We start from the raw sequence: 26238 nt of genomic DNA, 5'->3' as shown, positions 1-26238 counted from the left end.
TACGTGTATCTTACAGTATTGATTGTTTCCTGTTTGTCTTTTTTGGTCTTCTCTGTTCTGCCCCCCTTTTTTTTGTCTACCAATTACGTCTGTGATATTTGCTGTGCCTATGCGTCCTTTGTGCAATCAGGGCCCTTTTCTCATTTATATCTCCACCCTTTCCTCTTCCTCCTTTCTCCTACCCTGTTGGTGGGTAGTGGGGTGGTTCATGTGATTCATCTGATTGCAATCCTGGCAGGCCCAGGCCATTCTGGGCAATTACAGGATCTAGTGTTTCGTTACGCTGATCCTACTTTATTCATACGTACGGCATTTCCCCTGCAATCTCCCCTTCTTAGTGGGCATCATCTGCCTCCACTATGCGGGCAGATGTTTTCTTCCCCCCTATCACCATGTCCCACCTCCACAGCCATATGAATTTCAGCGCGTTTGCGTGTATTTTTATATATGCAGCCGCCACTGCAGTCTTAGGAGACTATCATCTTTCCCAGTCTCCTCCCTATGTCTAGTGGCTCCCCGGGCGACAGCACATGCGTGTCGGTGGGAGCGTGATGCACGACGTCACTCCTCCTGCATCGCCATCTTTTATGTGGGTAGGGGGTGACGCCGTGCGCCGCGCACTCGGGGGACCACAGCATCAGCAAGTATACACGTGTGGGTGTTCAATTTCATTCTACTTATTCATCTATTTTTTGGCCTTTGACCAAACTGCCCTGACTCTGGTTGCTTTTTGGACTCGTGAGTACAGTAGCTTCATAGACACATTTTCTGTGCCATCTGTTGCCTTTGATACAAGCACTGATTCAGCTATGTTGTTGATAAAAATATATATTTCTTTATATTTTAGATTTTTACATGTATAATACTTTTGTATATCGGATCATCCCTGAAGAAGGAGTGTGGAACACTCCGTAACGCGTAGGCTTCATCAAATGCTAATGTTTACATGTTATTATATTTTAGGTGTATTTTGTTCCTCTGAGATTTCTGGAGACACCGTACACTCGAAAGCTCTATTCACAGACAGCAATAATTTTAATCATATTTTGTATTTATGATATGTGATGAAATTTTTGAAATACCTTTTTGATATATTGTTTAAATAAAATGTATTCTTTTTTTTTATTAATTTTTTGTCTGACAATCTATGCCTTTAAAGTCCCACCCTCTTTGGGGCAAATTTTGATGATAAAAGGACTTTGAACCTGAAACACATTGGGTACCAGAAAGCTTTTCCTGAATGTTGGCTACCGGAAAGTGTTTTCGGTTACTGGAGAGAGACTACTCTATATACGTACCTTTGTATTCTATTGCAAGATATTGCATTACATGTTTTTGTGCCTGATGTTCATGTATGTTTTAGCAATCATTGTGTGATGATTTTTTAATTTCTTCTTGTATTAATACATTTTTTTTACTTAATCCATTAGTGTTGTTGCCAATTTAAAGTCCCAATCTGGGGTAGCCAAATTTTCTATATCTATAGGGATGTGGCAAACTCACTAGTCTTTCTGGTATGGTTGAAACATTTATCTATAAGTTTATTTTAATGGCAAAAAGGGACTTTGCAATTAATTGCAATTCATCTGATCACTCCTCATAACATTCTGGAGTATATGCAAATTGTCATCATAAAAACCGAGACAGCAGACTTTGTGAAAATTAATATTTGTGTCATTTGGCCACAGCCAAAAAAAAAAAATTTTTATAGATTTTATTGTCGGGTTTGCTTTCACGTACTCTGGGGCTCAGCGCTTTTCATTATTTGCTACAAATTGGGGAATCATTATTACCGTTGTGCAAAATTCATTGCAATAAAACATTTTCACTATTTTTTTTTTTTATTAATTTATTATTTCTTAGTGGTCCAGTTTTGTCAGAGGATTTTTTGTTATTTTTTTGAATTTTTTGAAAAAAAGTTCCTTGAAAAACAAATTTTTCTATCTCTGCCCATTCATGTCCATGGGGACACAGTTGTACTGCTCCCGCCCCGGAAGTGATGTCATTTGTTGTCATCAGGTGTCATCCTGAGTTTCCAGGAAGTGGATTCCCCCTGACTCTGAGCTGGTTCCCTGGGGTCTGGTAAGGTGCCTGTGTGAAGTCAGGTGTTCACTGATCAGCGCACTGAATCGGGGATGATCTGTTGGGGTTCTCCCCCGTTCTTGGCTATTCTGAAGCTTCCGGTCGGGTGATCCTAGTGTGCGGTTTTTGGACACCTCTGAGTGCCCAAACCTTCCCTTCCCCCGCAGCTACTTTAGGCATGTAGAGGTGAGACATGGATTGACCCACTTATCAGTCCTGCATTCTTTTTTGCTTATGTGTTTCTACACCTGTATTCATCTGACTTAATATAAATAAGTGTGCAATATATCATGGATTTGAATGAATCATCATTATTTATTTGTGTATTTATGATGGAGTCAACACGTATGCTCCCTGCTGACTGCAAGACTGCAGTTCTGACTGAGGCAGAGGACAAATGTTATTGTCCCAATGGGGAGATTTCATGTCCTGTTCTGTAGACACAACAAGAAATGAGAGGAAAACTCCCCAGAGTGAAGGAAATCCTATCTTAGTCATTTGTCACTGGAACAAGCGTCCCTTATTTCTGTTCCGATGCAATTCAAAATTTGGGATTTTTCCAGCACTTTAAGTATCATTGACAATTTTGCAGAACAAATTTAGATGAAACACGGTTTAAATGTATTATATTGATTATTCATTGTAATCAACCCAACTCGTTTAGAATTCGTCAAAACAAGTGTAAATAAAGTGTATTCATCAGGAAGACATACCAGCAGACAAGATGGCTCCCTTGGGGAGATCCCTGTTCATGGCTCTTCACGTGCACGTGCTTGTGCTCGAGCACACTTTTGCACATTGGCATGCATAGATATGGATGAGCGTGCATTGGTGTGCACATTCGCAGCCCATGACAGATGTTGCCAAATAAACTATTTAAACTGGGCTAGTGCTCAGGATCAGTGCTGTCTAGTCTACAGCATTCCCTGCAAACCTGGAACCTATTACTCTGCACTTGTCTCCAGTTATTGACCCAGCTTGCCTTGGCTACTCCTGAATGCCGCCTGCACCGAGCCCGGTTTGCCCCTGACCTTCATTTCTGCCTGTGCCCATTACTGCTACCTTACTGATTTGTTACTGATCTGGCCTGTACCGTGACTTTGCTCCTGCTTCCGCATCTGTACCTGATCTGTCTGCCTGTCTATGACCCGGCTCGTCTGACCCTGTCTGTTTTCCAGTCCCTATTGGATTTCCCAGCTGCAAGCATCTGTCTGTTATCCACCAGTGCCTGCTCTCCATCAGCCTGCTACTCACCTGTGGTTCACCTGTCTGCTGTCACCAATGCCAGCCTGCACCTACCTACTGCTCATTGGCTGCTACCCAGCATCTCTGCTTGCTGTGGTTCCCTTATGACCATCAACTGCTTGACTGGGAGGTTCTGTCCAGCCTTGTGGCTAGCAAGACCACCAGGCACTCGTGCCACTCTGTACTCCTGCTCTACCTGTCTACTCTAACAGGGGCCCTGAGTCAGAGGTGTAAGAGAGGCCTTTCTAATCGTATCAGGCTCTTCTACTAGGTACATGACAGTATCTACACCCCAAAACAAAAATATAATTTATTGCAGCTTAACAGTCCTTAGATGAGGTGGCTGTGTCTTTTAACCTGTTAATCTGACAAAAAACACACTTCCACTCCCTGGGTGGCTGTGATCATTCCACCACAGCATCTATGGAAGGAGCCATGGTTGCCACCTAGGCTGAACTTTAAACAGGTCTGCCTTAAGAATGCCATAGACAAATCAAAACTCATCCAGTTCAGCTGGGACAGCCCCAATTTTTGATCCATCTATGGCCATTTCCACTAGAAGTCAATCTAATGATTGTCATCTCTCGAACAGGAATGTTGGAAAATTTCACTCAATCAGCACATGCCGCCAATAGTCTACAGTCCTGATCAATGCATTCTGACAGAGGATGAGTCTTGCTGTCAGAATACAATAGCAGAACAGGGAGGATTCCTTCATCCACTTCCATTGTGTGGATGAGGGAGTCCACACAATGGAAGTGCAATTTACCATTATTATGCTCTGTTCTGTAAGTTCCAGCAAAATCCTACTAGGCCTCTTTATTTATGAGGGTGCTTGGGAGCTGTGTTTTCCATAATTAACCCTGTCTGTACTGAGCTGACAGCTCTCATCTCATCTTTTGTAAATTAAATTTGAACACTACGTGTTCAACAAACAGTTAAACATTTAACAGTATTGTATGTTCATGAGAACTGGATTTAGCCAGTCCCCAGACTTTCTATTGGGGAAGGTCACAGTGATTTTCTTGTGTGGATGGGGGAATCTGTTCAGTTTTTTTTATTGATTAGCTGGATGGCTGATCAAAAAAATAAAAAAAATAAATTATCCATCTATGGCCAACTCAATTTAAGCTCTGTTACATGGTAGTTGATTAGTTTAGCAGTCCACAAAAGAAAGATACCATTGTTTTTCCTTTCTTTTCAGCTCACAGAAGGTGACAAAGACACTGAATTTCTGTTAAGGTCAACAAGTATTTTCTGTACTTGTTAAAATGTTCTTAGCCTGAAAAATGAAAATAATGCACCCATGCCATCTAAAGACTGGTAATCTGAAATATACAGGTGCATCTCATAAAATTAGACTATCATCAGTTCCATGTATCAGTGCCATCTGTCATCAGTGTCACGTGTCATCAGTGCCATGTATTAGTGCCATCTGTCATCAGTGCCACGTATTAGTGCCATCTGTCATCAGTGCCACATATTAGTGCCATCTGTCATCAGTGCCACGTGTCATCAGTGCCACGTATTAGTGCCATCTGTCATCAGTGCCATCTGTCATCAGTGCCACGTGTCATCAGTGCCACATATTATTGCCATCTGTCATCAATGTCACATGTCATAAGTGCCACGTATTAGTGCCATCTGTCATCAGTGTCATCAGTGCCACGTATCAGTGCCATCTGTCATCAGTGCCACATCAGTGTCATCAGTGCCACGTATCAGTGCCATCTGTCATCAGTGCCATGTCAGTGTCACGTGTCATTGTCCTGGTGCTCCAGGGCCTTCAAAAATGTAATAGGTAGTCAACAAGTTAGATGTGTCATTTATGCTCCTAGAACACATGACAGTGCTCCCTACTTGTTGGGCCTCTCTATGTGGCCAGGCTGTGAAAAAGTCCCACACATGTGGTATCGTAATACTCAGGAGGAGTAGCAGAATGTATTTTGGGGTGTTATTTGTGGTATATACATGCCATGTGAGAGAAATAACCTATTACAATGACAATTTTGTGGGGAAAAAAATCTTCATTTTGCAAAGAATTGTGGGAAAAAATGACAACATCAAAAACCTCACCATGCATCTTACTAAATACCTTGGAATGTCTACTTTCAAAAAAGGGGTAATTTAGGGGGTAATTGTACTTTCCTGGCTTGTTCGGGTTACAAGAAATTAGATAGGCCGTCAGTACATCAGATGTGATCAATTTTTTATGATTTGCACCACAGCTTGTAGACTCTCTAACTTTCACAAAGACCAAATAATATCCACTAATTTGGGTTATTTTTTTACCAAAGATATGTAGCAGTATAAATTGTGGCCAAGATTTATGAAGAAAAATTAATAATTTTTTTTTTCAAAATTTTCGTCTTTTGTCACTTATAGCACAAAAAATAAAAAACCCAGAGGTGATCAAATACCACCAAAAGAAAGCTCTATTTGTATGAAAAAGGACAAAAAATTAATTTGGGTACAGTATTACACAACTGAGTAATTGTCATTCAAAGTGTGAGAGTGCTGAAAGCTGAAAATTGGTCTGGGCAGGAGGGGGGTTTAAGTGCCCAGTAGGCAAGTGGTTAAAGCATTTCTTTCTTTTAATTTTGATGATTATGGCTTACAGCTAGTGAAAACCCAAAATTCAGTATCTCAGAAAATTTGAATATTATAGTAGACCAAAAAAAAAAAAAAAAAAAAAAGCATTTTTAATACAGAAATGTTAGTTAATGAAAAATATGTCCATGTACAGTATAGTATGCACTCAATACTTGGTCGGGGCTCCTTTTGCATGTAAACCTGCACCAATATGACATGGCATGGAAGGGATCAGCCTGTGGCACTGCTGAGGTGTTATGAAAGCCCATGTTTCTTTGATAGCGGCTTTCAGCTTATCTGCATTGTTGGGTCTGGTGTCTCTCATCTTCCTCTTTACAATACCCCACAGATTTGCTATGTGGTTTAGGTCAGGCGAGTTTGCTGGCCAATCAAGCACAGTGGTACCATGATCATTAAACCAGGTATTGGCACTTTTGGAAGTGGGCAGGTACCAAGTCCTGCTGGAAAATGAAATCAGCATCTCCATAAAGCTGGCCAGTAGAGGGAAGCATGAAGTGCTCTAGAATTTCCTGGTAAAGGGCTGCGCTGATTTTGGACTTGATAAAACACAGGGGGGGCAACACCAGCAGATGACATGTCTCCCCAAATCATCACTGATTATGGAAACCTCACACTGAACCTCATGCAACTTGGATTCTGTGCCTCTCCATTCTTCTTCCAGACTCTGGGACCTTGATTTCCAAATTAATTGCAAAATTTTCCACAGTCAGTGATGATTTGAGGAGCCAAGTCATCTGCTGGTGTTGGTCCACTGTGTTTTATCAAGTCCAAAGTCAGCTCAGCCCTCTACCAGGAAATTCTAGAGCACTTCATGTCCCCCTCTCCCACTTCAACTTTCCATCTATTAAATCTTCTGCCCTTGTTGTTTTAACTTTGGATAGTAAAACATTTTTTTTTTCTGCCAGTAAATACCTTTTACAGCCCACTTCCTGTTTCTTGTCTGGTCATTAGCCAAGGCTTATGACATCGTGCACAGCTCTCTCTCTCACTCTCGTGAGAGTTTGCCAGGAAGGGAGGGGGTATGAGTCATAAGAGGGCCAATGAGAGCTGCAGAGCTGGAGGTGTGCCTCTGTATGTCTGTGTAAATCGAGGAAGTGAACATTCAGCAGCTTCAGTTAAAAATGGATGCAGCCAGACTCAGTGGAGAGAGATTTCTGCAGCATATTTGGCAAGTAAAGAATCAAAGTATATATAAAATAATATGCAAAGTGGTTAGAGGGAAGCTTCAGAATGGCACAAATTATGTGAGCAGACTGCAGTTCCTCTTTAATTCAACACAGGGAGGTTGATTTACTAAAAGCAAATATGCTGTGCACTGCAAGTGAAGTTGCAGTATATCTGAGGGGAAGCACTGAAATTAGGGAAAGCTCTGCTTATTTTTACAATCCAATCATGTGCAAGCAACAATGCTTTTTTTATATACTTTCCTTGCCTGTTCCCCTCAGATCTAGAGCAACTGCACCTGGATTGCACACAGGGGCAGGCTGGGCTGGGGGACAGAGATGCAATTGCCCCCTGGGCTGCTCTCATATGCTCTATAAAGGCCGCTGTGTCGCCAGCTGAGAACCGCACATGCACATTTTGAGCTGGCCGAGTGCGACATCTCCATCCAGTACTGTGAGCCAGCGATGTCTCAGGGCTGACAGTTTGTGTTACAGAGCACAGCACAACCCCGCCCAGCCCCTCCCTCCTCCACACCAATGGCTGGACCTGCTCTCTCTTTCCCCGCCCACACTCCGGGCAGCCCGTGTGCTGTCTGTGAAGAGCATGTGTGGGCGGGAAAGTTAAATCTGAGCAGTCGGCTCAAATGCAGTGAGTCTCCCGGAAGGCTGGGACAATCCAAGTAAGTAAGCTCCTCCTCCCTCCCCCTATCTGCAGCTAAAGAGTTTTTTTTTTTCTAGCAGCCACACTACCTTGCTTGCCCTCCTAGGTGTTATGATGTGGGCTCACACTGGCATGCTGTGGTTTGTCTGCAGTGCTGGTGTACTGGCAGTCTTCCTGTATGTTGCCCCTGGTCCCATAGAGGCTGCACATTTTTACTGCATGTTCTGAAAGTGCACAAAACGGCCCGAATGCTGCATCTTTGGTGCAATTCCAGAAAATGCAGCAAAAATGTGCAACCTAAAAGAAATCTGAGGGACTATGGCTATGGAAAACTGCCAGTACACCAGTGTGAGCCCAAAGGCTTGCTTGCAGCAGGCACTGCCGCTCCCCTGAAAAGTGACAGACAGAGGAGGTGATATCACATTTCCTCCCTGCCTGTTTTAACCCCCTAAATGCCAGTCCCTGCAGGTAATGGCACGGTTCACTTTGAACTCCACCTTATTTCCATTACTCTCTGTAGGTATTCGATGCACTCTCACCTTATTTTTTGAACTCCACCTTATTTCCAGAACTGTTTAGGTATTAGATGTGCAAAGTGAATTTCTACACCTAAGTGAAGCACCCCTTTCAGAAGATTTGAGGATATTATTAAACCCAGAGACTGGTGAACTTAAGCCACCATAGACAGATTTAATTTTCTGCTGAACCAGCAGAATTTCGATCTATCTATGTGCAGACTGGTTGTACAGAATTCAATCTATCAACTGACTTCAGTACAGCCAGCATGTCTTTCTTTTTTTTTGGCGATTACTGCTGGCAGCTATAGCTGCCAGCAGTGATCACTTTATTCTGATGGCTGGGAAACTTTCACCCCCACAGAGAGTGACCCCTTCACACTGCCCCCATAGAGAGTGACCGATTTGCACTTCCCCCACAGAAAGTGACTGATTCGCACTGCCCCCACAGAGAGTGACCCCTTTGCACTGCAGGCAATGTGGAGCAGTCTCTCTCTCTGTGCAGGCAGTGTAAAGCGGTCTCCCTCTCTCTCTCTCTCTCTCTCTCTCTGTGCAGGCAGTGTCAAGCGGTCTCCCTCTCTCTCTCTCTCTCTCTCTCTCTCTCTCTCTGTGCAGGCAGTGTCAAGCGGTCTCTCTCTCTCTCTCTCTCTGTGCAGGCAGTGTCAAGCGGTCTCTCTCTGTGCAGGCAGTGTCAAGCGGTAGCTCTCTCTCTCTCTCTCTGTGCAGGCAGTGTCAAGCCGTGTCTCTCTGTGCAGGTAGTGTCAAGCCGTGTCTCTCTGTGCAGGCAGCGTCAAGCCGTGTCTCTCTTTGCAGGCAGTGTCAAGTGGTCTCTCTCTGTGCAGTGTCAAATGGTCTCTCTATGTGCAGGCAGTGTTAAGCGGTCTCTCTCTCTCTCTCTCTCTCTCTCTCTCTCTGTGCAGGCAGTGTCAAGCGGTCTCTTTCTGTGCAGACAGTGTCAAATGGTCTCTCTCTCTCTCTGTGCAGGCAGTGTCAAGCGGTCTCTCTCTGTGCAGGCAGTGTCAAGCGGTCTCTCTCTCTCTCAGTGCAGGCAGTGTCAAGCGGTCTCTTTCTGTGCAGACAGTGTCAAATGGTCTCTCTCTGTGCAGGCAGTGTCAAGCGGTCTCTCTCTCTCTCTCTCTCTCTCTCTCAGTGCAGGCAGTGTCAAGCGGTCTCTTTCTCTGCAGACAGTGTCAAATGGTCTCTCTCTGTGCAGGCAGTGTCAAGCGGTCTCTCTCTCTCTCTCTCTCTCTCTCTCTGTACAGGCAGTGTCAAGCGGTATCTCTCTGTGCATGCAGTGTCAAGCGGTCTCTCTCTGTGAAGACAGTGTCAAATGGTCTCTCTCTGTGCAGGCAGTGTCAAGCGGTCTCTGTCTCTCTCTGTGCAGGCAGTGTCAAGCGGTCTCTCTCTGTGCAGACAGTGTCAAATGGTCTCTCTCTGTGCAGGCAGTGTCAAGGGGTCTCTCTCTCTGTGCAGGCACTGTCAAGTGGTCTCTCTGTGCAGGCAGTATCAAGCGGTCTCTCTCTCTCTGTGTGCAGGCAGTGTCAAGCGGTCTCTCTCTCTCTCTCTCTGTGCAGGCAGTGTCAAGCAGTCTCTCTCTGTGCAGGCAGTGTCAAATGGTCTCTCTCTGTGCAGGCAGTGTCAAGGGGTCTCTCTCTCTCTGTGCAGGCAGTGTCAAGCGGTCTCTCTCTCTCTCTCTCTCTCTGTGCAGGCAGTGTCAAGCGGTCTCTCTCTGTGCAGGCAGTGTCAAGCGGTAGCTCTCTCTCTCTCTCTGTGCAGGCAGTGTCAAGCCGTGTCTCTCTGTGCAGGTAGTGTCAAGCCGTGTCTCTCTATGCAGGCAGCGTCAAGCTGTGTCTCTCTTTGCAGGCAGTGTCAAGCGGTCTCTCTCTGTGCAGTGTCAAATGGTCTCTCTATGTGCAGGCAGTGTTAAGCGGTCTCTCTCTCTCTCTCTCTGTGCAGGCAGTGTCAAGCGGTCTCTTTCTGTGCAGACAGTGTCAAATGGTCTCTCTCTCTGTGCAGGCAGTGTCAAGCGGTCTCTCTCTGTGCAGGCAGTGTCAAGCGGTCTCTCTCTCTCTCCTCTCGGTGCAGGCAGTGTCAAGCGGTCTCTTTCTGTGCAGACAGTGTCAAATGGTCTCTCTCTGTGCAGGCAGTGTCAAGCGGTCTCTCTCTCTCTCTCTCTCTCTCTCTCTCTCTCTCTCTCTCTCTCAGTGCAGGCAGTGTCAAGCGGTCTCTTTCTGTGCAGACAGTGTCAAATGGTCTCTCTCTGTGCAGGCAGTGTCAAGCGGTCTCTCTCTCTCTCTCTCTCTCTGTACAGGCAGTGTCAAGCGGTATCTCTCTGTGCATGCAGTGTCAAGCGGTCTCTCTCTGTGAAGACAGTGTCAAATGGTCTCTCTCTGTGCAGGCAATGTCAAGCGGTCTCTGTCTCTCTCTGTGCAGGCAGTGTCAAGCGGTCTCTCTCTGTGCAGACAGTGTCAAATGGTCTCTCTCTGTGCAGCCAGTGTCAAGGGGTCTCTCTCTCTGTGCAGGCACTGTCAAGTGGTCTCTCTGTGCAGGCAGTATCAAGCGGTCTCTCTCTCTCTCTCTCTCTGTGTGCAGGCAGTGTCAAGCGGTCTCTATCTCTCTCTCTCTCTGTGCAGGCAGTGTCAAGCAGTCTCTCTCTGTGCAGGCAGTGTCAAATGGTCTCTCTCTGTGCAGGCAGTGTCAATTGGTCTCTCTCTCTCTCTCTCTGTGCAGGCAGTGTCAAGCGGTCTCTCTCTCTCTCTCTGTGCAGGCAGTGTCAAGTGGACTCTCTCTGTGCAGACAGTGTCAAATGGTCTCTCTCTGTGCAGGCAGTGTCAAGCGGTCGCTCTCTCTCTCTCTCAGTGCAGGCAGTGTCAAACGGTCTCTTTCTGTGCAGGCAGTGTCAGGCGGTCTCTCTCTGTGTAGGCAGTGTCAGGCGGTCTCTCTCTGTGTAGGCAGTGTCAAGCGGTCTTTCTCTGTGCAGACAGTGTCAAATGGTCTCTCTCTGTGCAGGCAGTGTCAAGGGGTCTCTCTCTCTCTGTGCAGGCAGTGTCAAGCGGTCTCTCTCTCTCTCTCTCTCTCTGTGCAGGCAGTGTCAAGAGGTCTCTCTCTCTCTGTGCAGGCAGTGTCAAGCGGTCTCTCTCTCTTTCTCTCTCTGTGCAGACAGTGTCAAATGGTCTCTCTCTGTGCAGGAAGTGTCAAGTGGTCTCTCTCTCTCTTCGCAGGCAGTGTTAAGCGGTCTCTCTCTCTCTCTCTCTTTCTCGGTGCAGGCAGTGTCAAGCGGTCTCTCTCTCTCTCTCTCTCTCTCTCTCTCTGTGCAGGCAGTGTCAAGCGGTCTCTCTCTCTCGCGGTCTCTCTCTCTCTGTGCAGGCAGTGTCAAGCAGTCTCTCTCACTCTCTCTGTGCAGGCAGTGTCAAGCGGTCTCTCTCTCTTTCTCTCTCTGTGCAGGCAGTGTCAAGCGGTCTCTCTCTCTTTCTCTCTCTGTGCAGTCAGTGTCAAGCGGTCTCTCTCTCTCTGTGCAGGCAGTGTCAAGCAGTCTCTCTCTCTCTTTGCAGGCAGTGTCAAGCAGTCTCTCTCTTTCTGTGCAGGCAGTGTCAAATGGTCTCTCTCTCTCTCTCTTTCTCTGGGGCAATATGGAGCAGTCCCCCCTCTCTCTCTCTCTCTCTCTCTCTCTCTCTCTGTGCGGGGAATGTGGTGTAGATGGATGGTGAGCTGATTCGGTGGTTCAATATGGGCCACTTGACTGGACTTGCCCCCCAGGCCTAAGGCTGCCAGCCCTCCCCTGATTGCACAGACTAATTGCCTTTAGTAAATCAACCTCATAATTTTCTTGAAAAGGGGGCAAAAGAAACCATTCTTCAAAAAAAAAAAAAGTTGCGGTAACTACGAATGAAATATTGAAATATAAAAACAAAGGGGTGTGGCAAGTAGGAAGTGGCAAGCATAAGACATTACAACAATTTTTAAAAAAAACATTAAAGTTTATTTCACATGTAATCAACATTACAATTTAAAAGCATTGCACATTGCATAATAGATTCCTCTAAGTGGTCATTCCACCTCAATTCGGGGATCACTTAGAGTTTAGGATACCTCCATTCATCATGTGAACATATAAAGGGTCAAACTCTCAACATGTATCGTGGTTCCCTGCTTCTTCAGGAGGCAAACAGAAGAACAGGGGGGCTATACAATAGGAATAATAATAGAATATACAAATACAGGTACAAAACATACCATTATTCCTAGTGTATAGTTCTCCTGTTCTCTTGTTTGCTCTCCTGAAGAAGCGGGGAGCCGCAAAACATGTTGAGAGTTTGACCCTTTATATGTTTACATGATGAATGGAGGTATTCTAAACACTAAGTGATCCCCCAATTAAGGTGGAATGACCACTTAGAGGAATCTATTATGCAATGTTCAATGCTTTTAAACCGTTATGTTGTTTACATGTAAAATAAACTTTAATGGTTTTAACAAAAATTGTTGTAATGTCTTATGACAGCACCGGGGAAATCCTACTTGTCCCATCCCTTCTTTTTTATATTTAAATACATATTTGGGATGTTGGTACCTTTTTATCTCTTCATTTATAGACATACCTGAACACTTACTCTACACACTAATGGAATATTATGAAAATTTTGTTCTGAAAGTTCCAGTGTTCTTCATGTATCTAATCTGGCTTTACCTGAATCCTGAATCTGACTTTTGTCTAGAGGTTTAAAATGTTCCTCAGCATGTAATTGTGATTTATTTGAGACATTAAGAAAGCATTCTTGGGATTGTGACTATTTCAATATAGACTGCAGGAAAACTGTTCAACCAGCTATAAAGCCTGTTGATCCTTGAAATAATAAAGAGCTGGAACTGACTTCTAAAGAAATATGTATATATAGGATCTACATGACTTACCCAAAAATAAAGCGAGTATTTCTTTCTTTCAGAGGAAGGATAAGGAAGATTATGAGAAAAGGAACCCAGTGAAAGCTCCATCAGATACTTATTAAAAGAGATCTGATAACATTGGCCTTATACTCCATATAATGTACCTGTGAATGTGGATAATTTCAACATGCAGGAAAAAATTGCTTTCATATGACAAAGAGATAATCGGGCTATAACAATCAAACAAGCAGATTAGAGGGAGGATAGGGTGGTAATGGCAGACATGGGATATTATCAGAAAGAGGAGCTTTGTCAGTTATCTGATAAAGATACTTATACGTAGCTTGAATAATGATCCAACAAAAATGTTTTACAAAGAAATGTAACTGATCTTATATCTAAGGTACTCACTGTAAGGGATATGAGCTCTGATACAACAAAACATTTGATTGAAAGGACCCCAATCATGTTTACATTTGATCATTTATCTGAAGTTCATCCTTAAGGTGTATGACATACCTTTAAAGTCCCTTCATTTTCTTCTTTTATGCCCTTATGTACATATAACTGTATTATTGTATCGGGATGTGGCGTGATTTGTGTTCACTAATACTCTTGGCACTTACTCTTCATTCACCTCCTTCTATAACCTCTTGTATAGTTGCAGGAGGAGTGAAAGAAAATACTATATAGTGAGACTTGAGTGACAGCTCTAAATCTGCTGGGACTGATGACATCACATCCAAGATGGTGGCACCCAGCAGCCAATATAACATGCATAAAATATGTTAAATGTAAATACTGTATAATCTTATGGTAAGATTGTTGCTAAGGGGAATGGTCTGGCAACAGGGTCTCTTTCAAAAGACGTGCCATTGGAACATGTGTGTGTATTGGAGAACTGTGCTAGATATGGGGGGCTAGATATACAGATTAGATATGTGACCCTTCCCCTCGTGATCTTCCAGGTTATTTCTGAGCTCTCATTTCCTTAAAAAGTAGGCCAAAAGAACATGGGTTATGACGGGTTTACAGAACATAAATAAAGTTCAATTTTAAAGGGAGCAGCTATTTTAATAATGCTTTACTGCCAACATAAAAAATGCAAAATTCCTTTAAACAGCATGCTTGATGGATGCCTTTAACCTGCCTTTGATGTGATGTATACGATCTACTACAGCAAAACTGACATTTAACCTCCCTGGCGGTATGATTATTTCGGATTTTAGGTGCTGAAAGCGGTACAATTATTTTGCATGGAAATTTGGCGTTTTATATTGTAGGCCTGTAATTCTTAACAATAACACACTTAAATCTGTCCAAACAAGAGTCTAGTAGATATCCCGGGTATGATGAAGTTTGAAACACAAAAACATAAATTATAATATAATAAATAAATATAAATAATTTAAAAAAATAATAATATAATAATAATAAAATAAATTTCCCCACGATTCACTATCGCTCAATTCTGCAAGTGTTCTAATTTACTATCGCTCTTTTCTAGCTGATCTAAAGCCACTTTTGACATAAAGGGACACTTTTTGGTTGCTATGGACAATCTCTAGTTTCCAGGCAGAAAGAACAGTATATATAATATAAAACTGCATGCAGGGCATGGGCCAAAGCACTGGGGACAAAAGGGATGTGAAATAATTTCATACAGTACTGTAATCTGTAAGATTACAGTACTGTATGTGTTATGAGTTTTACATTTTTTGAATTTGCCGCCAGGCTCCGCCCCCGTGCGTTTCGCCACTCACAGGGAATGGAGCCTGGCACAGAGAGGCTTCGGAGGAGACAGAGCCCACGGACACTGCGGGGGACATCGCAGGATCCTGGGGACAAGGTAAGTAAAGCCGCACCAGGATCCTGCAATGTAATCCCGAGTGTGGCTCGGGGTTACCGCTAATAGAACTGAAATTTAACCCCGAGCCACACTCGGGATTACCGTCAGGGAGGTTAAAAAGAAAACAAATGCTGGGGATTCCCTTCATCTATATAAGACTCTTGGGTAATCTTTGTGCAGCACTATAGAACAAATGGACCAGCAAGGTGTGATATCTTCAATAAAACTGTAGACAGGTGTTTTGACTAAGGATGTAGAGTTAGAGAAACACTGGCTGAAACTGCTCTCTGTAGCTGCTGCCCTGCAGTGCTGAACTGGTTAACAGCTATATCAGTAAGAGGAGGAAGCTGCTTCATTCAAGTGAATAGTGTAATACAGGCAATATCTACACCTCCACAGTGAGCAATTGATACTAATCGCTCACTGTGTTTGTTCAGGGTGGTGTGTTCACTCAGGATGATGAGTCCCACCCACTCAACATCCTGAAATAGCCCCCCAGTGTGCCCTCAGCAGCTGCCTGAGGAGAAGCGACTGGAGAGGAGAAGAGGCAAAACAGCAACACTGTGGAGGGAAAGGGGCACACAGGGATTCCAGACAGAAAGGAGAAGGGGACACAGATTCTAGAACCGATCCTCCTGCAGTGCAGCCAGAGGAAGAAAATAAAAGTAGAAGCCGGCAGCACTGCACAAGAGTCACAAGTATCAAAAATAAGGCAGTACTGCTGGCCCTCCTGTTTGGCAGGTGCCCGAGCCCCCCTTTTGAACTGATGAGGCCTGGGCCCTGTACAGGAGGGCTGGCTGTACTGCTTCATCAGCGAACCCTGGGTTGCAGTAACTTTCATTCAACCAGGTGTGTCAGAGGTGTTAAGGCTGTTCTTGGAGTTGAGGTGCAGAACAGAGAACCCAAATTACCCAACAGCTCCTGCTGGGGTAGTGGTACAAAACAATTTCATAAAGAATATCAGGCAAATGAACTTGAGCACATGAGCCATATGTTTCACCCAAGATGAGAGTTGCTCAATCCACTGAATACGGAAGAACAACTGTGAGACCTGTTCAACAAATGGTAATCAGTGCTTTAAACATGAATCATGGTTTACGCATTTCAATTGCAAACTCCCTTCCTCAGAGCTCATCAAAATATCAGTCGAAAATTCAAAAAGTTATTTTGTGTAGATGCAAGTTTGCAGGAAATTCAAAGTAATTAGTATCAACACAGGAGATTACTTGCTACAAGTGTGGGAATAAAGGTAAGTTCAGCTTTCAGCTTTAATCGTTCCATTTCTGAAAATTTGCCCTATAAGCTAGATAACATATCATTCCCATATTTCCATGCACTAGAATATTATACTCCTGGGAGCTCTCTTTTTATTTTATAATGGAGTAAGCTCATCAATTGGTCCTATAGGCCAAATATAGTTTCCACAAATGTCCTATATCTGCAGCAATTACTTTAATTTAGAATTATCCCTTAAAAATCCTGCATTTTCCTGGAGCCTTGGGGATATGATACAATATATGGAAATCCATCTGTTCTTCCTCCTTTATTGTTTTCAACTAAAATACCCAAAGCACTAGAATCAGTTTTTAACTATTCCACTAATTGATTACTTTTTGTACCCAGAAATATTAGTTATGTGTAGCACCCTCTAGTGTACTACTAGATTAGTGCAGGCAAATTTATGTTAGACTCATGGTAACTGTATGAGTCTGTAATCAGGTTGGGTTACTAGAGGTCAGGCTGGATAACTCACAAAGGCAGATTTCTGGTACCTCCCCCTGGATCTGGAAGTTTGGAGAAACTTCTAGAAGTTAGTGGGCAGAGGCCAGGAGGACTGATCTGCATACTTAAAAGAATTTGGCCAATCCCCTGGCAGAAGGACCTGGCAGGGTGGCTGGGTCAGCTCTTAAATATGTAGAAGCCATTCCAGCAGGAGAGTCAGTGGAAGATGGAGTGCTGAGGAGGCTGTCGTTGGCCTAGAAGGTCTAGCTCTCCAGGCTGGGCTCACGCTAGCTTAAGCTTAAGAAGATCCATTCAGCATTAAAGTTTGAACAGGATTTTTGCCTGAGAGCAGAAGGGGCAAGGAGGACAGAGTGAGGGTAGAGACTGTCACACCTAGCAATCTTTCAAAGGACACCGCTGTACTTAACCCTTTATCCCTTGTCCTGAGAGATCTTCAGAGCAGCCGGATGGGCTGGTGGACAAGCAGCCAGGAGTGTTGGTAGCACCTGCAGGCAGTGAAGCTAGGAGCAGTTCTACAAGAGGAGAGGGGAGAAGATACTCCTGCATGCAGCTTTTCAACATTTTGTGCTATTTTCCAAAGGGACTGAGAGCTCCTGGTCCCTAAGGGCCTTTGCCACTATGCATGTTGCCTGGCTGTGCAGGAATAGGGGAGCCAGTTACCAGCAGCCTTTGTGGGGGTAGTGCTACATATGGTACAGTACATCTTTCATAATCACACCTTTTTGCAGTGTTCCTGAGAAATTTTGGCTTGCTTACTACAACATATAAATGAATTTAACTAACTAAATTTTTTCTAACCAGTTCTGTAAGAAATAAATTAGGAAATGATAAGGCATATATATAAAATGTTGTGGTATTTTCATCAACTACAGTATATGCATCCTGTTATTTACATCCCACAATAATTTCACCCAACAGATCTTTTATTACATGCACCATAAGATGCCTAGTACACCTATCCAAATGGGGTGGTAAAGTCAACATGTTGCCATCAGTGTAATGAGAGGACAGTTGGATAATGAGAGAATTGTAGATGTTACAATGGTGGGAACCTTCCTTCTGTAGAGCTGAAGCAGAGGTCCTTGCAAAAGCAGTAGAAGCAGTTAAAAGCACAAAAACGTATTTCTTTGAGCAATCAGAGCCCCTTCACAAAGAACTAGATAGACTGAGCACTTCAGGAAACCAGCCAATGTCCCCTTTACACAAACACATAGCTGATTCTCTAGAACCAGAGGGGTGGTAACAGCCCAAAAGTCTCTAAGATTTTTCACAGCAGTCTGTATTTACAAATATCCAGGGAAAGTTGGTTGCCTCCTTCCAACATCAATGCAACACCTTCCTTCATTGATACCAGACTAGATCTTCAGCCCCTCAGTCAGCTCTCTGTAGCTTCAACATCCAGGACAACCAGCTGGCCCAGCTGAGGCCTCACAAACAGCAAGTACACAGTAGGCAGCAGCTGAAACACTGAACAGACCTAACTAATCACATGCAACTGCACTGATTACAGTGAGCACAACTACATTTACCTAACACAGCAATTGCAGCAACACTGGTTACATTAAAACAAGCTAAATTTACCTAGCAAACATAAATACAGCTCCACTGAACACAGTGAGCCAGCCCTAACTCTAGCTAATTCTAGCACTTATCTAGGAGGGTGCTACATAATAAATACAACAGTGATTTCATACACTGGGATGAATTCACAACCTTTTACACAAGTTTAAGACACTCTAAAGCCACATGACTGTAATTTGCATAAATTATTTTACTTAACTGGAAATACTTGTTACATTTTTGACACTATGGGGTTGGTTTATTAAAACCGGAGAGTGAAAAATTGGGTGCAGCTTCAACTTCAGTGTGTTCGATTAAGCGTTGACAAAAAAACTGTATCCTTATTCTGGTTTGTTAGCTTTGTAAAATGAGCCTATTATGTGCAAGGTAAATAAATAAAATATATAAAAAGAAAACAGGATTTTTTTTTTTTTTGTATATGAAGTTTTTTTTCATACGTTTGCATGAATAAAGTGGAACTAAAGTGTAATATTAAAAAAAGTGTGAGCAGGCAGACTCTTTATTGCAGAAGAGGAATGGAATGCCAATAAACCTACCTGCCTTCTCACAGTGTTCTGTAAAATGTACACTGAATTGCGCATGCGCAGCTCAAATTACATTCCCGCAAAGTAACTGGGTGCCGAGATGACTGCACTCCTGCACATGCACGAGAGTGATGTCTTCCTGCACTGGCCAATCAAGATGGCTGTAAACCGACACCTGTAATAAACTGGGGATATGCTATCTCTGAAGAGGGAGCTTGTGGGCATCAGACTGTTGAAGTAAAGGTAAGTATTGCAGAGTTTAGTTCCACTTTAAAGATAACACATATTTACCCTTTTTTCACAAACACGATTGAGTAAAAACTCATTGCTCCTTTAGTAAATAAACCCTGTTAAGTGACTTTACTACTGAACATGCGCATTAGGCCAGAGTTTAGGCTAAACTGGGCAAAATGTTTTACTTCATTTCACTAAGGACTCGTTTACATCAGCAGCCCTCGCTGCTCTTCTAAAAAGCAATCTGTGGTGGACCACTTTTCAGGGGGAGGTTCACAGGCAGCTAGGACATATGTAACCTCCTCACCTCCTGTTTTAACCCTGAAAGGCCTGCACCACCATGCTGCAACCATGTGCAGGGCCAAAGCAGAGCTGTTGCGGTATGGCCCTTTTAACCTGACTGGGTCATGTTCGGTGGTGGTATTGCCTGCCTAGGTCAACAGGGGGTATATTGCTTGCCATGGTCATGAAGCAAAGCCTTGGTACGTGGCTGCAAGTGTAAATGACCCCTAACTGATTTATCTGTCATCTGAAGTTGGGTTTTAAAGTTATGTAAAGCCAAAACCTGGTGATGGGTTAGAACTTGCTGTCTGTGTTCCTGCTGGGGAGATTCACCTTATCTCATTTTCCTGGTGACAATTGTCTCTTGGACAGAAAGTGATGTGAAATCTGACATTTTTAGTTTTAATGGGAAGTGAGGAGCTATCGTCTAATGGGGACAACTGTTCTGGTGACAAATGTCTAAGATGGAACATCCTCTTTCTTTGTGGGTTTGCCTTTCGTCTTCTGCGGTGTCTTAAAGTGTTATTAAACTCAGGACCCTGCATTCACTATATCTAGTCTCCCTCAGTACACAGAACATGGAAATACAATTATTTTAGTAAATATAAACTGCTAAATACCTTTTCTTATCAGCAGTACTTAGCAGTCTTGTGACTTCTATCAGTTCCTAGTTAAAGCTTGGAGGAGGAGTTTTTATACTGCAAAGAGTTGTCCTATCAGGATCAACGACCCCTGACCCTCTGTCTGGACAGTGCTGATTGGCCCTGTGTTGATCACATGCACTCTCCCAAGAAAAGAAAAAACTCTCTCCCAATACACACCAAACTGAGCATGTGTAATCTGACTCCAGTAACTCTGTCTTATCCGGACCTGTTTTGGAGTCAGTGGAAGAAGGGGAGGAACAGAGAAGACAGGATAAAACAGCTTTTTTAGACAATGCAGAGGATTAACCCCTTAGGTTCCACAGTGAGTATAACAAGCGTGCTTTACTGCATATTCAGACTGGTTTTACTGTTGTGGGTTTAGTAACACTTTAAGCATTCTCTACTACACTTCAAATTCATTTTTAACATTTCAATGCATGAAAGACAGTGACTATTTTGCCTAGCACAGTACAGCAAGAGCCAGATGAAAGTCTCTGTATGGTTTTGTCACACAAGACATACTTCATTATTATACGAAAGGGAAGCATGAAGCTATATTTATTGACCCGTCATGGAAATATGTTCACTTTTATTATTTTCAAATTGCCACCATACAGGATGCACCAACATTTACACCGGGAGCATATATTAGCTTCATATCAACAAATTAATGCATTGTTTCCCCACAACATAAATATCATAAACATCATATCCTGCCTGATATTAAATGCCAGTACAGTAATCCAGCAATTATAAATGAGATGACACAGCGTCCTGGGCTGGAGGAGAAAACGCATTTATGTAGTGCTGGTATTTATGGCCACAGCATAAAGTGTAAATTGTCTGTGAGATTGCAAGTACTTCTAAATTGTACAAGCTGCAGAAAGAATTATAGAGTCAAGCATATGCAAGTAAAAATAAAGCAGAAGATGCAATTAATTTTTTTCCCTTTCTGTTTTGTGCAAGTACATAACATTGCTGGATCAGAGCTTTATCTCTTGGCTTCGGTTGTGTACTCACATAATGGCCGTTAGAGATGAGCATACTTTTTTAAAATTTGCTTCTGTTATGGCTAAGCCACTATCAGCTTTGTTCAATAAATAATGCAAGAAGAGGGGTCTCTAATTTACATTTCAATGAAGTTTCTCAGGGGGGTACAGAATCCAATTGTTTTCATAGAAGTTATAGCTGTTCCCAAACTATATACTACATAATATATAAGACAGATGCTATGTCTGTAGCCAAGTGGAGGCTGCAGTATATCCTCCATCCTGAAGGGGCACTATGCTGTTTTTTCAGGCGAGCAGGAGACCATTGAGGCCTAATCGTCCCCTGCTATGGGCTTCAGGCAGCCATTTTAGGAAGGAAAGCATATCTTATTGGATACCAAATTCCCATGAGATTTGGGTGGCCATCTCAACATATATAATAATATAAATAAGAGTGTCTGTGTGTCATTTGATGTGCTCGCAGTGTGGGAGTAAGATAGGAACAGACAAAGCCAAAGAAATTTCCAAGCTCAACTTACCGAACAGCCTGCGGCCAACCAAATTGACCTGTCTGACAATATGCGTTACAAACAGGGGTTTAGTCTGCACACATTTGCAAATACATGCATAAGCTACAGGCCCCATCAAAGCACCCCATTTTGTTGGACAGGTCAATATGGTTGGTCGCAGACTGGTCGGTAAGTTGAGCTTGGAAATTTCCTTGGTTTTGTTTGACATGCGTTGCCCTCCCAGTGCTCCAAGCTGCAAAGACCAGTTATAGGTGGGGGCTGTGGCCACTTGTTTGTAAGATAGGAACAGAGCCCACATGCCTGGGGTACCCAACGAGGAGGGAAAGAGTAGGTTTTTCCTACAGGATGTCTCCTTTGCCAGCTTCCTGGAATGGTCTCTCACTGGAAGCCAGCTATCTGCAAGGACATTTGGGAATCGCAGTGTAAACAAACTATATCATAGCCCCCTCCTAGGGAAGTGCTCCTCTGGCATTCTGTGATATGTAAGTGTTTGATTTATTACTATTTCAAAGTACCTTGTAAATAAACAGTGGCCTCTTCTGCCTGTGTATGACCTGATTCATATGTGGTCCAGTTGCTGTAAATTACCTTTATTCTATGAACAGTCAATTTGTATAATATAGACCAAGTTTAATTATCCACGTGTGTTTACTCATTTCTCGAGTACACTGGTTAGGCCCTGCCTACACATCTACCTTTCTAAACATTAAGCAGCTAAACATCACTGGGCCCCTGTGCTCCTGGCCCTATAGAAGTCTCCTGGCCTGCTATAGGTATAGTTATGCTCTTGACTACAAGAAGCGTAGCGCAAAGTGAAGTATTCCAGAGCAAACAATCAGAATCCCATTTACTTAAAGTCACACCAGTACAGTAAGCTTTACTGCAATGATTTACTGCACTTGGTGCTTTACTCTCCATTTAGTTTTATTTATAAAAGGCATATGATACAAAAAATCCAGAACAAAGTGGACCTAGCATCAGATATATTTTTTCATGTTAAAGGATAAGTTCACCTTTTAAAAAAAATATATAAATGCACATTTTTGCAGGTAAAAAAATGTGTATTTATTATTTATTCTTTTTTTAATTAGAAGCCTGTAAAGCATTGCATCAGTGATCAGCAGATCACTGGTGGAATCTCAGGCTCCTGCAGACTGTTGGTGTAGCTGTCTCATCGTACCTTGTATGGGCAGGCGGTTACTGAATGACAGGAAGTATCAATGAACTACCTAGAGCGTTCACCAGCCCCCTGGTAGTACATCGAGAACTACAAGCTGTCAGCAGAAATGGCTGATGGTTGTTGTAGTTCTCCCATTTAGACCTCTCTCACACTGGAGCGCTTTGCAGGCGCTACAGCGCTAAAAATAGCACCTGCAAAGCGCTCTGAAAGAGCCGCTCCTGTCTCTTCAGTGTAAAAGCCAGAGGGCTTTCACACTGGAGTGGTGCACTGGCAGGACGGTAAAAAAAGTCCTGCTAGCCGCATCTTTGGAGCGGCGAAGGGGCAGTGTGTATACCGCTCCTCCACCGCTGCTGCCCATTGAAATCAATGGGCAGCGCGGCTATACTCCCAGAAAAGTGCTGCTGCAGCAGCACTTTGCGGGTGGTTTTAACCCTTTTTCGGACACTAGCGGGGGTTAAGAGCACCCCGCTAGCGGCCGTTTACCTCCGCAAATACGATGGTAAAGCTCTGCTAAAAATAGCGACGCTTTACCGCCGACGCCGCCCCCGCCCCAGTGTGAAAGGGCCTTACAGAACTTTGTGAATGAATGGTGTGGCTGGGTGGGTGGAGCCCCTACACGGCCACTTTTTGTTAAATTGTGACAGCGGGTGCAGGGAGAAGATCTCTGGCCCGCTGTCACAAAGGGGACTGGGGGGGGTTACATGTTAACAGGTAACATATTATGAAAAGTGAACTTATCCTTTAATTGCATGCATGCTAAGTAATGTGTAAGTGTAACATGTCCAGGTATTTTTTGTTTCTCATAGATATTACAATACTCCCCCTGACAATCAGACAATGTGTTTCTTTCCAGAAAGACTGACCCATCTTTGTTCAGACATCTATCCATAGCCAGTAGCGATGAACTTCGAGTCACTTTAAATTTCGTACCTGGGGGGTGTCTATAGTATGCCTGTAAAGGGGCGCATGTTTCCCGTGTTTAGAACAGTCTGACAGCAAAATGACATTTCAAAGGAAAAAAAGTCATTTAAACTACTCGCGGCTATTAATGAATTGCCAGTCCGACAAAACACATAAAAGTTCATTGATAAAAACGGCATGGGAATTCCAAACAGGGGAACCCCGAACCAAAATTAAAAAAAAAAAATGACGTGGGGGGGTCCCCCTAAATTTCATACCAGGCCCTTCAGGTCTGGTATGGATATTAAGGGTAACCCCGATCAAAATTTTTTAAAAAATGGCGTGGGGTCCCCCTCAAAATCTATACCAGACCATTCAGGTCTGGTATGGATTTTAAGGGGAACCCCAAAATGAAAAAAAAAAAACAGCGTGGGGTCCCCCCAAAAATCCATACCAGACCCTTATCCGAGCACGCAACCTGGCAGGCCGCAGGACGAGAGAGCGCCCCCCCCGAACCGTATCAGGCCACACGCCCTCAACATTGGGAGGGTGCTTTGGGGTAGCCCCCCAAAATACCTTGTCCCCATGTTGATGAGGACAAGGGCCTCATCCCCACAACCCTGGCTGGTGGTTGTGGGGGCCTGCGGGTGGGGGGCTTATCGGAATCTGGAAGCCCCCTTTAACAAGGGGACCCCCAGATCCCGGCCCTCCCCCCTGTGTGAAATGGTAAGTGGGTACCCCTACCATTTCACTAAAAAAGTGTCAAAAATGTTAAAAACGACAAGAGACAGTTTTTGACAACTCCTTTATTTAAATGCTTCTTCTTTCTTCTTTCTTCTTTCTTCTATCTTCCTTCGGTTTCTACCTCCATCTTCTTCTTCTTCTGGTTCTTCCTCCGGTGTTCTCGTCCGGCATCTTCCTCCGCGGCGTCGGCGTCTTCTTCTCTTCTTCTCCGGGCCGCTCTGCCTCCATGATGGCATGGAGAGAGGCTCCCGCTGTGTGACGCTTTTCTCTTCATCTTCTTCTCTTCATCTTCTTCTCTTCTTCTTCTTTTCGGACCGCTCTGCATCCATGATGGTATGGAGGGAGGCTCCCGCTGTGTGACGCTTCTCCTCTTCTGACGGTTCGTAAATAACGGGGTGGAGCCACCCGGTGACCCCGCCCCCTCTGACGCATGGGGACTTGACGGGACTTCCCTGTGGTATTCCGCGTGACGCCACAGGGAAGTCCCGTCAAGTCACCGTGCGTCAGGGGGGAACGGGGTCACTGGGTGGCCCCGCCCCCCGTTATTTAAGAACCGTCAAAAGAGGAGAAGCGTCACACAGCGGGAGCCTCCCTCCATGCCATAATGGATGCGGAGTGGCCTGAAAAGAAGATGAAGACAAGAAAATGAAGAGAAGAAGATGAAGAGAAGAAGTTGAAGAGAGAAGCGTCACACAGCGGGAGCCTCCCTCCATGCCATCATGGATGTGGAGCGGCCCGAGGAGAAGAAGGGAAGAAGACGCCGACGCCGCGGAGGAAGGTGCCGGACGAGAACACCGGAGGAAGAACCAGAAGAACCAGAAGAAGAAGAAGATGGAGGAAGAAACCGAAGGAAGATAGAAGAAAGAAGAAAGAAGAAGCATTTAAATAAAGGAATTGTCAAAAACTGTCTCTTGTCATTTTTAACATTTTCGACAGTTTTTTTTGTGAAATGGTAGGGGTACTTTTGTACCCCCTTACCATTTCATACAGGGGGGAGGGCCGGGATCTGGGGGTACCCTTGTTAAAGGGGGCTTCCAGATTCCGATAAGCCCCCTGCCTGCAGACCCCCACAACCACTGGCCAGGGTTGTGGGGATGAGGCCCTTGTCCTCATCAACATGGGGACAAGGTGTTTTGGGGGGCTACCCCAAAGCGCCCTCCCAATGTTAAGGGCATGTGGCCTGGTACAGTTCAGGAGGGGGGCACTCTCTCGTCCCCCCCTCTTTTCCTGTGGCCTGCCAGGTTGTGTGCTCGGATAAGGGTCTGGTATGGATTTTTAGGGGGCCCTACGCCATTTTTTTTTTTAATTTTGGCGCGGGGTTCCCCTTAAAATCCATACCAGACCTGAAGGGTCTGGTATAGATTTTGAGGGGGACCCCAGGCCATTTTTTTTTTAATTTTGACCAGGGTTCCCCTTAATATCCATACCAGACCTGAAGGGCCTGGTATGGAATTTAGGGGGACCCCCCACGTCATTTTTTTTTTCATTTTGGTTCGGGGTTCCCCTGTGGGGAATTCCCATGCTGTTTTGCTGTCTGGCTCGGGGATACCGCTTTTGGTATTAAAAATCCACCCCGAGCCTGACTCGGGAATACCGCCAGGGGGGTTAAAATCCAGTAATACACTGTCTAACCCTGCTCTGCACAAGCTCAGTTGCTCTCCATTTTTGGGCTTTGCTGAGTTTGTAGAGGCTGATCTGCTGAAAGCGGAATTAAACCCTCCTATTTACAGCCAAGGAAGATGCTTCTGTTTGAACTGCAACTGCCATGTTGCTGCACACGTGATCAGTTATGACACCAGCAATTTGATGGTTCGACAGTTTGGTTGAAGACACAATCAAATCAAACTGTTTTTTGAAACTGGTTAATTGATGGGT

This window comes from Aquarana catesbeiana, linkage group LG04, assembly GCF_042186555.1.
Source record: "Aquarana catesbeiana isolate 2022-GZ linkage group LG04, ASM4218655v1, whole genome shotgun sequence".
NCBI lineage: Eukaryota > Metazoa > Chordata > Amphibia > Anura > Ranidae > Aquarana > Aquarana catesbeiana.
This window is presented reverse-complemented; position numbering follows the sequence as displayed.